The following is an 11,745-nucleotide window of genomic DNA, read 5'->3' as shown; positions in this document are numbered from 1 at the left end:
AACTGATGCACAAATTCTCTCCTATATAACCAGAGAATTCAAGTCCTTAGAAAAAGAAAGAAAGGAAATGATATACTTATTACATTTTTATAAGAGTACACCTGGTACACGTTATATATACTCTATTATATGCCCTTTATGTGTTTGATACATCTCGTTAAAGTTTTAAAAGAATAAAAAAATGTATAGCACTTACCTTTTTATTTTTTTTGTCTGTGGAAAACAAATATTAACTAACAATTTGATTTTTTTGTGGCACATTTTTTTTGTTTTATAGTTTCTTTTAACTTTTTTTTTATTGTATAATATAACATATACGCAAAGCAAAGAGAGAAAAAAAGCAATCGTTTTCAGAGCACCCTTCAACAAGTAGTTACAGGACAGATCCCAGAGTTTGTCCTGGGCTACCATACCATCCTCTCAGATTTTTTCCTCCTAGCTGCTCCAGAATATACGAGGCTAGAAGGAATAAATATTTTATCATCACAATTGAATTTTTTTTCTTTTATGTGAAAGATAATATATATACAAAAAAGCAATAAATTTCAAAGCACAGCACAATTAGTTGTAGAAGAGATTTCAGAGTTTGGTATGGGTTACAATTCCACAATTTTAGGTTTTTCTAGCTGCTCCTGGAAAGTAAAAGAAATATCAATTTAATGATTCAGCAGTCATATTCATTTGTTAAGCCCTACCTTCTCTGTTTAACTCCACCATCACCTTTGATCTTTCTATCCCACTCTTTAGGGGTATTTGGGCTATGGCCATTCTAACTTTTTCATGTTGGAAGGAGCTGTCAAAAAAATGGGGTAAAGACATGGAACTAACAGATGTTCTAGAGAGGCTGGGCTCTAGGTTTCAGAAATTATCTGGTCCAGGAACTCATATGGAGGTTGTACATTTCTGGAACCTTACCCTAGTGCATGGAAACTTTGCTGAATCTTATATATTGCCCTAGGTGTTCTTTAGGATTGTCTGGAACAGTTTTGGTTGGGGTTTGGCAAGTTATAATAGGTAGCAATGTCTAACTGAAGCTTGTGTAAGAGTGACCTCCAGTGTAGCCTCTCTATTCTATTTAAACTCTCTCAGCCACTGATTTTATTAGTTACATTTCTTTTCCCCTTTTGTCAGGATGGAATTGTTGACCCAACAGTGCCAGGGCCAGACTCATCCCTGGGAATCATCTTCCACACCGCTAGGGAGACTTTCACCTCTGTATGTCATATCCCATGTAGTGGGGAGGGCAATGATTTCACTTATAGAGTTGGGCTTAGAAAGAGTGAGGTGTGAAAACATTTTAAAAGGGTAAATCTGATCCCTGTGAGGCCAGTGCCATATGGACCATGTTAATATAAATTACAATTGATAACTCATAACACTTAATCATTGACTCTTTACTCTAAAATTTCCAAGTTACATACACCTGCAAATTTCTTGAACTTCTCCCCTCAGGAAAAAAAAAAAAGACTTGTTTTCTGGTTTTAAATAAGCATATGCCATAACACCACTACATATAATACTACAGAAGTCATGAAGTTGTGTTAATGTTGGTGTTTCTTGTGTTATTTATGTTGGTTTGGGGGGCCAGACAGGGGGGTAGGCAGGTCCTTGCATTAAGTCTCCAAATGCCTGAAGTAATGGATGTTTAACAATCATAGAAATGAATAAGAACCAATTACTCATTTCATTTAGTTTCACGTGCTTCATTCCTGTTGGCTTTAGGGATATTCAAGGTCATAGAACAACCCTGGAGAGTAGGTTGGAATAGGGTTTGAGAGTCTAATACAACAATGGCAAGAACAGAACTTGCTCAAAACAAAACAATTAAATGTAAAACCTTTGTACTAAAACTTTATAAGTATGCATGGAAAGTTATTAGAGACAAAACAGAAGAGAGCATGTGGATGAACATAAAGGTAAACAAAAACACGGCTACAATTGATAAGAGACTAGACTTCAAAATGCTACAGGCAGATGGAGGAGATAGATGATGCTATTGCAATGTAAATTACAAGAATGGCCCAAAGTTAAATAAACAGTTTGGAATATCTACCAAGTGACTTGTACTGTATGCAGCAGTGGGGATACAAAACCCTACTCCTGCCCTCAGGTAGAGGTTTATCAATGTTAAGCTGGGGGACAACACAACTCAGTTTGCCTAGGAAAGTCCTGATTTATAACTGGGCTCCCTCTCTTGCGCGTGCTCTCTCTCTCTCTTGCTCACTCGCTGGCTCTGTGAAAAGTGTCCTAATTTGAACAATAATTGCATGATCACTCTAATGATGAAGGAAAACTGCTGAAAACCTCATCTGCTAAAAGCAAATAACCTCAGAAATGCTTGGTCTGCCTTGCTCAGTGCTCAGAGAAATGAAACAATTATTTAATTAGGAAGAAAGGAAGACAACAACATGAATTTAAGTCCATGAATTATTATCATGCACTTAAAACCAATCAACAACTATTTAAGAAATAGTTGCTCATGATGAGGTGATGGAATTGGTGGATTGGCAGTAGTGATCAGTGGGATTTTTATGATGTCTGGGGTTCTTTTCCTCCTCTCCTTTTCAACTCACACTATTAAGTGATACATACTAAATGACATGCATTAACCAGGCCTAGTTTAAGCCTGACCCAGATACACATTACCTGAAAGAGGAGCTTGAACTCCCAAGACATGTTAAGAGAATAAATATTGAAATGAAAAGTATCAAAAGAAATAACATATAATAACTGAAGCAGAATTATTAGAACAGGTATGCCGGTTTGAAAGGATTATGTAGCCATGTTTTAATCCTGATCCATCTTGTGGAAGCAGCTTTTTTTTTTAATCCCTATTCAGTACTATAGGTTGGAAACTTGATTAAACTATCTCCATGTAGCTGTGACACACCAAATCGTGGTTTGATTAGAGGGAGCTGTGACTCCACCCATTCCAGGTGGGTCTTGAGTAGTTTACCCAAATCTTTTAAAAGAGGAAGCATTTTGGAGAGAACCACCAGAAGCAGCAGAGCCACGAGAACCACAAGAGCCACACAGCCAGAGACCTTCAGTAATGAAGAAGAAATGGGAGTTTCACGAAACAAGAAGTCTTGAGGGAAAGCTAACAGATGTTGCTATGTTCCCCATGTGCCTTTCCAGTTGAAACAGAAACCCTGAACTTCATCAGCCTTTCCTGAGTGTGCCTTAATTTGGACATTTTTACAGACTTGCTTTAATTTGGATATTTTCAAGGCCTTAGAACCATAAACTTGCAACTTAATAAATTCCCCTTTTTAAAAACCATTCTGTTCCTAGTAAATTGCATTCTGGTAGCTATTAAACTAGAACAACAGGCATAATAAGAATTTAAAATAAACATGTTTAGTATACTTAAAGAGATGAGTGATGACATTAGTACATAAAGCTAAAGTACATTGAAAAAATGTAGAACTAAGTATGAATATATAATATATAATAGTAGACTAAATAACACAATAGATATTTATGTAACAAAATGGATATAATTAAAGAATAAATTAGTGAATTATAAGAAAAGATCGAGGAATTTTCTCAGAAGCATGAAACAAAGCATAAAATATTAAAGAAAAATTAATGAAAAGCCAAGATGTGGAGAATAGAAGTGCCAATATGATAATAGGAACCCCCATAGGAGAGAATTAAAGGAGAAACAGAGTTAGAGAAAGAGAGCAAGAGAACGAGAGAGCAAGAGTGAGAGAAAGAATATGTTTTTTAAAAAGTTTTCCTGAATTGATTTATGGAGTATCAGACAGGATATATAATGAAAAGTCCACCCTAGATTCATTACAGTCAAACTTAAGAATATCAAAGACTAAGTGGAAATTCTAAAAGCTTCCAAGGAGGAGGAGAAGATCATTTATGAAGAATAAAAATCACATTGAGCTTAGGGCCTGACGGGGTTGTGGCGGTCCTCTCTGGACTAGAAAGCCACCGCTGCCTCCTGAAGCTCTCAAGATGGCAATCTCTTTGGGATCCAACACCTATAACAGGTAGAACTGGGATGATGTGGACGTTCCCATACTGTACCAGACATGTCTTAGAGAAAACTCGTATATCTGAATGACCAAAGAAAAGTATTGGAAGGAATGCAAAATCTGTGCCAGGCCATTCCCAGTGTTTTGCTGGCGGGTCCTGGGGTTCGAATGCATTTCAAGAAGACAGAAGTCTGTCAAACCTGCAGCAAATTGAAGAATGTCTGCCAGATCTGCGTCTTGGACCTAGAGTATGGCCTACCCATCCGGGTTCGTGATGTGAGATTGTCTTTTACGGATGATGTGCCAGAGTCAGATGTCAACAAAGAGGACTACACAGAGAATATGGAGAGATTTCTAACTCTGATGGAACACCATTGGTTGGTATGTTAGGGGAAGCCACATGACCATGACATGATACTCAAACTGACCCAGACTACTATAAATGGAATCCACCCCACCTTTGCTCCTGGGTGAAAGGAGAATTTAAGAGAAGAGTGGAGTGTCCATACAGACATAAGAAGCCTACAGATCCAGATGACCCCCTTGCTGATCAGACTATCAAAGACCACTATTTTGGAATCAGTGATCCTGTGGCAGATAAACTTCTAAAGCGGGCTTTAACAATGCCTCATCTAGAGCCACCAGATGACAAGACCATTACCACACTATATGTTGGTGATCTGGGAGATACCACTACTGAGACAGATCTAAAAATTCATTTCTACCAGTTTGCAGAGATTCAGATAATATTATTCAGAGACAGCAGTGTGCTTTCATTCAGTTTGCCACAAGGCAAGCTTCAGAAGTGGCCACTGAAAAGTCTTTTAATAAGTTGATTGTCAGTGGCTGCAGGCTCAACATGAAAAGCGTAAGATCTCAAGCAACCAGAGGAAAAGAAAAAGAGGACCAAACCATAGACTCTGTAATCAAGCTAGAGTCTGTTCCAGGGCTGCCAGGAGCTCTTCTTCCTCTTCCTGTAGCAGGAACTACAACTACTTCAAACTATCCCCCAAGTGGTCCTCCAGCCTTGGTGAACATTAGCCCTGACACCACCCCCTGGTATTGCTCCGCCCCCACTCCCAGGTTTTGGGCCACACATGTTCCACCCAATGGGACCACCCCCTCCTTTCATGAGGACTTCAGGACCAATTCACAATCCTTCTCAGGGCCCTCAAAGGATGGGAGCTCATCCTGGGAAACACAGCCCCTAGCACGTTATCACCACACTTGGGCTCTGCAAAAGAATGAGTGCTTTCATTTCCCAGTAAATGAATCTTGGAATAAATAAAAAAAAAATCACATTGAGATCCTATGGCTGCCATAGCACTGGGCATTATTTCCTTCCTCAGCAGTATACCAAGAAGCAAAAAAAAAAAAAGTCCTTCTTTTCATGCTTTTTTCATCTTTCATCAGGGAGGAAAAAAATTCCACTAAATTTACATTTATTTGGCTAGAACTGAGTCTCATGTCTACCTCTAAAACAATCTAACAATTCATAGCAAAGGAAAATGGGACTGTCAGGATGATACTCAGTCATGATTTATATTCCAGGACTACACAAACTGCCACTTGAATAAAAATACTAGTGTAACTAGCAAAGAATAAGGGTGAATAATTTTTGATTGGCAATTAAAATTGTATTGGCATCTGCCAGTACCACAAAAAGAGAGGAAACCAGACATTCTGGAAGAACACGATAACAACTATGATGTAGTCTTACAAATTCACAGGAAATACAGAAGTCGGAGGAACTATTAAATTATACCACAGGGTTTTGGGAAACTGAACAGGATAAATGCCCTATTTTTCTCAACCAAATCAAAAATTCCAAGGAAAAACCAGAGAGACGGGCAGAGCAAAAGAAACTATAATATATACTAGTCATTGTATGTGGAAGTTATTAGGATCCTGATTCAAACAAACAAGCAAACTGACAAAAACACTTTAAGGATATGTATGAAACAATTAGAAATTTGAACACTAATGGTATTGGACGACATTAAAATTGTCTCGTTAATTTTATGTATATGTATTGTTATATTTTAAAAGTTCACCTTTTAAAGATACTTGGTGAAACATTTGCAGATGAAATGAGAGAATATCTGAGATTGACGTCACAATGATGGAGGGAAGTATGGGTGAGGATACAGATGAAATAAGATTAGGCTTAAGTTCATAATTGTTGAAGTTGAAAGATGGGTACATAAGGAACCATTATGGAACTATGTCTACCTTTGTAAATGCACTAATTTTTACATTTAAAATGTTTTAAATCTGGCATAATGGGGAGGGAAGGAAGCTGAAGACCATATAGTAGTGCCATTTTTGTTTTCACTGATTTCCTATTAGAAGGGAAAGTCTAGAGGCAAGACTAGACTACAGGAGAAAAGAGAGACATTACCATGAAAGTCAGTTTTGCATTTCCCAGATAAATCAACTGAGTGGCAAATATGTCCATTGATCATGTGGTTACACTTTAACTGCTCATATAACCAAGACAGCCAATGTTTCTCAAAGCCAGGAAACCAGGGATGTACAAAAGAAACTGGTCCTTGGGAAAAAGGGGAGAGATTCCAAGGATTTAAGTGAGAATTGTCCATACCTAGACTGTCATGACTCCACTGCTTTTTTTCCATGTTTACCCCAACCTTCTGCAGCTAAATAACTAAATATATATATATATATATATATATATATATATATATATATATATATATATATAAACAATATCCAGCTTCCATTTCAAAGTCTAACCAAAGGATTTAACAAGTCACTAGGTAAACAGGAAAGGGAGCTAAGGAGATGCCACCTTTCTACTGGCACAGAAAGATTAGTAATTTTAAAATATCCAAGGAATACATAAAAAATTGTTATCCCCAAAAATCTTACTTTAAAAAGGAATGAATTTAACATGAGAGAGACAAATAAAGAACAAATTTTGGAAGAAAGTAATGTTACACAATAACTACTTTACACACTCAAGGAAAATAAAGAATGCAATATACTGGAATCAAAGAAAGGAGTTAGGGGACATCAGGCACAACTGTGGGTAGGACTGAAAAAATTAACTTAAAACAAGAAAATTAAAGGGAAGTCTGTATTTAGCAAAAAAAAAAAAAAAAAAAAAAAAAGGATGTCATTTGCTTCTTTCCCAGTTACCCCTTTCCTGGCTCTGCTCCCAGAATGCCGGTTGTTAGGAACACAGCACCCCCACAAATAGGCAAACATATATATTGAAGCATACATCCCTAGTGAAATGAGCGAACTCAAGGAAATGACTTACAGAGATGAATATTTAGGGGTCTTGCAATAAAATTTTGATTCCACAATGAAGCTCAACAGTTCAAAAAGCATTCCCTAAATATTCAACCAATGTTTTACGTTTAAGCTTCACTTTGAAACATGAACTTTAGAAAGCTAAAGATACTAAGAAATGTAAGAAAAGCATCTGATATAAAAACATAGAATTTTTCTGTAAAAAAAAGAAAATGTAAGACTCTGAAGTCAATGCAGCAAGCAGAAGAAAATGAAACAAAAGCCAAACAACTACAATACCCCAGATAGATAAGAAAAGAAATTGTATCTATGAAGAAGAGCAGAAACGCTATGAAAAATGGACATTCTGAGGTCAAGAAAGAGCTCTTAGACATTTAAAAAATACACTTTAAAATGGTCAATAAAGGGTGCACGGGTGGTTCAGTGGTAGAATGCTTGCCTTTCATGAGGGAGACCTGAGTTTGATTCCTGGACCATGCCCCCCCCCCCCCAAAAAAAAAGGGCAATAAATACTTTTAGAGATAAAATTGTGAAAATTTCCCCCAAATAGAAAAACAATAGTTAAAAAATAGAAAAATTTTAATTAAAATCTAACATCCAATTAGTAGGCGTTCCAGTTGTGAGACTAATTGACAGCACTGTAGTGTATCAGTGACTGCAGCTGAAAGGGAGAAGTTTTGGGTAGTATATGTTACTAGCAGGAAAATTCAAAGATAAAACATGGGACTATGTAATACAGTGAACCCTGTGTGGATGATGGACTGGGGTTAATAGTACAAACATAAGAATATTTTTTCGACTTTTATCGGAAGATGGCGGCTTAGTAAGACGCGCGGATCTTAGTTTCTTCTCCAGGACACCTACTAGGGGAGTAGAAACGATACAGAAAGCGCCCAAAGCCACAACAGAGATAAAAAAGACAGCGTACCCCATCCTGGAACGGCTGGCTGGCTGAGAGAAGCAGCTCGGGTGAGATGCCGAGGCGCGCGGGCCTTACCGGGCGGGGTGGCAAGCGGCCGGAGTTACTCCCTTCCCCCTTCCCGGGCCGGCTGGGAGAATTGGAGAGGTGGTCCCCTGAAACCAAGGCGGCTGGCGCCCACACCACGCGCAGCCCCCGGACCAACTGAGAGAATTGGATCGGAAACCCCCAGGCCGCGAAGAACGGTGACGGGTGGGGGAGGCCCCTTCCAAACCCATGACTCCCGGGGAACGTGCACTCTCTCGGGCGGGCCGCTGCCGCTGGCGCCCTCCCGCCACGCTTGTTGCCCAGGGCCGACTAGGAAATTCGGACGGGCTCTTTCCCTGGCTGCGGCGACCAGCAACCCTCCCTGCGTTCGGACCCCGGGCCGGCTAGCGAACCCCCAGGACGGCGAGAGTTTTCCAAAGTTTAAGGTCCCACAGCACCTTTTACTGGTGGGACCCGCAGACAAACGTGTGCCACGAGCGCCACCTACTGGGCAGGATAAGAAAAACAGAACCCAGAGATTTCACAGAAAAATATTACAACCTTGCTGGGTCCAACACCAAGAGAAATCTGAATAAATGCCCAGACGCCAGCAGCAGAAGATAACTGTCCACGCTCAAAAGATTGAGAATATGGCTCAGTCAAAGGAACAAACCAATAGCTCAAATGAGACACAAGAGCTGAGACAACTAATGCTGAATATACGAACAGAAATGGAAAACCTCTTCAAAAATGAAATTGATAAATTGAGGGAGGACATGAAGAGAACATGGGCTGAACATAAAGAAGAAATAGAAAAACTGAAAAAACAAATCGCAGAACTTATGGAAGTGAAGGATAAAGTAGCAAACATAGAAAAAATAATGGATAGCTACAATGATAGATTTAAAGAGACAGAAGATAGAATTAGTGATTTGGAGGATGGAACATCTGAATTCCAAAAAGAAACAGAAACTATAGGGAAAAGAATGGAAAAATTTGAACAGGGTATCAGGGAACTCAAGGACAATATGAACCGCACAAATATACGTGTTGTGGGTGTCCCAGAAGGAGAAGAGAAGGGAAAAGGAGGAGAAAAACTAATGGAAGAAATTATCACTGAAAATTTCCCAACTCTTATGAAAGACCTAAAATTACAGATCCAAGAAGTGCAGCGCACCCCGAAGAGATTAGACCCAAATAGGCGTTCTCCAAGACACTTACTAGTTAGAATGTCAGAGGTCAAAGAGAAAGAGAAGATCTTGAAAGCAGCAAGAGAAAAACAATCCATTACATACAAGGGAAACCCAATAAGACTTTGTGTAGATTTCTCAGCAGAAACCATGGAAGCTAGAAGACAGTGGGATGATATATTTAAAATACTAAAAGAGAAAAACTGCCAACCAAGACTCCTATATCCAGCAAAATTATCCTTCAAAAATGAGGGAGAAATTAAAACATTCTCAGACAAAAAGTCACTGAAAGAATTTGTGACCAAGAGACCAGCTCTGCAAGAAATACTAAAGGGAGCACTAGAGTCAGATACAAAAAGACAGAAGAGAGAGATATGGAAAAGAGTGTAGAAAGAAGGAAAATCAGATATGATATATATAATACAAAAGGCAAAACGTTAGAGGAAAATATTATCCAAACAGTAATAACACTAAATGTCAATGGACTGAATTCCCCAATCAAAAGACATAGATTGGCAGAATGGATTAAAAAACAGGATCCTTCTATATGCTGTCTACAGGAAACACATCTTAGACCCAAAGATAAACATAGGTTGAAAGTGAAAGGTTGGGAAAAGATATTTCATGCAAATAACAACCAGAAAAGAGCAGGAGTGGCTATACTAATATCCAACAAAATAGACTTCAAATGTAAAACAGTTAAAAGAGACAAAGAAGGACACTATATTCTAATAAAAGGAACAATTAAACAAGAAGACATAACAATCATAAATATTTACGCACCGAATCAGAATGCCCCAAAATACGTGAGGAATATACTGCAAACACTGAAAAGGGAAATAGACTCATATACCATAATAGTTGGAGACTTCAACTCACCACTCTCATCAAGGGACAGAACATCTAGACAGAGGATCAACAAAGAAATAGAGAATCTGAATATTACTATAAATGAACTAGACTTAATAGACATTTATAGGACATTACATCCCACAACAGCAGGATACACCTTTTTCTCAAGTGCTCATGGATCATTCTCAAAGATAGACCATATGCTGGGTCACAAAGCAAGTCTTAACAAATTTAAAAAGATTGAAATCTTACACAACACTTTCTCGGACCATAAAGGAATGATGTTGGAAATCAATAATAGGCAGAGTGCCAGAAAATTCACAAATACGTGGAGGCTCAACAACACACTCCTAAACAACGACTGGGTCAAAGAAGAAATTGCAAGAGAAATTAGCAAATACCTTGAGGCGAATGAAAATGAAAACACAACATATCAAAACTTATGGGACGCAGCAAAGGCAGTGCTAAGAGGGAAATTTATTGCTCTAAATGCCTATATCAGAAAAGAAGAAAAGGCAAAAATTCAGGAATTAACTATCCATTTGGAAGAACTGGAGAAAGAACAGCAAGCTAACCCCAAAGCAAGCAAAAGGAAAGAAATAACAAAGATTAGAGCACAAATAAATGAAATTGAAAACATGAAAACAATAGAGAAAATCAATAAGGCCAGAAGTTGGTTCTATGAGAAAATCAATAAGATTGATGGGCCCTTAGCAAGATTGACAAAAAGAAGAAGAGAGAGGATGCAAATAAATAAGATCAGAAATGGAAGAGGAGACATAACTACTGACCTCACAGAAATAAAGGAGGTAATAACAGGATACTATGAACAACTTTATGCTAATAAATACAACAATTTAGAGGAAATGGACGGGTTCCTGGAAAGACATGAACAACCAACTTTGACTCAAGAAGACATAGATGACCTCAACAAACCAATCACAAGTAAAGAAATTGAATTAGTCATTCAAAAGCTTCCTAAAAAGAAAAGTCCAGGACCAGATGGCTTCACATGTGAATTCTACCAAACGTTCCAGAAAGAATTAGTACCAATTCTCTTCAAACTCTTCAAAAAAATCGAAGTGGAGGGAAAACTACCTAATTCATTCTATGAAGCCAACATCACCCTCATACCAAAACCAGGCAAAGATATTACAAAAAAAGAAAACTACAGACCAATCTCTCTAATGAATACAGATGCAAAAATCCTCAATAAAATTCTAGCAAATCGTATCCAACAACACATTAAAAGAATTATACATCATGACCAAGTAGGATTCATCCCAGGTATGCAAGGATGGTTCAACATAAGAAAATCAATTAATGTAATACACCATATCAACAAATCAAAGCAGAAAAATCACATGATCATCTCAATTGATGCAGAGAAGGCATTCGACAAGATTCAACATCCTTTCCTGTTGAAAACACTTCAAAAGATAGGAATACAAGGGAACTTCCTTAAAATGATAGAGGGAATATATGAAAA

General features: G+C 38.0%; 1 long non-coding RNA gene and 1 pseudogene across 1 annotated transcript in view; one reads left to right on the top strand and one right to left on the bottom strand.

Annotated features, from left to right (window-relative positions):
* Positions 1-261: 261 nt before the first annotated feature.
* Positions 262-11,745, bottom strand: part of LOC143654060 (uncharacterized) — a 36,517-nt gene continuing 25,033 nt past the window's right edge. Inside the window, exon 3 of the long non-coding RNA XR_013161655.1 lies at positions 262-632. This is a non-coding gene — a long non-coding RNA (uncharacterized LOC143654060). The remainder of the gene's footprint in view (positions 633-11,745) is intronic.
* LOC143653168 (pre-mRNA-splicing factor RBM22 pseudogene) lies at positions 3,973-5,203 on the top strand (annotated as a pseudogene).

The sequence above is a fragment of the Tamandua tetradactyla genome, chromosome 13 (genome assembly GCF_023851605.1).
Source record: "Tamandua tetradactyla isolate mTamTet1 chromosome 13, mTamTet1.pri, whole genome shotgun sequence".
Taxonomy (NCBI): Eukaryota; Metazoa; Chordata; class Mammalia; order Pilosa; family Myrmecophagidae; genus Tamandua; species Tamandua tetradactyla.
The sequence above is the reverse complement of the archived record's forward strand: the minus strand, read 5'-3'. Positions and strand labels throughout refer to the sequence as shown.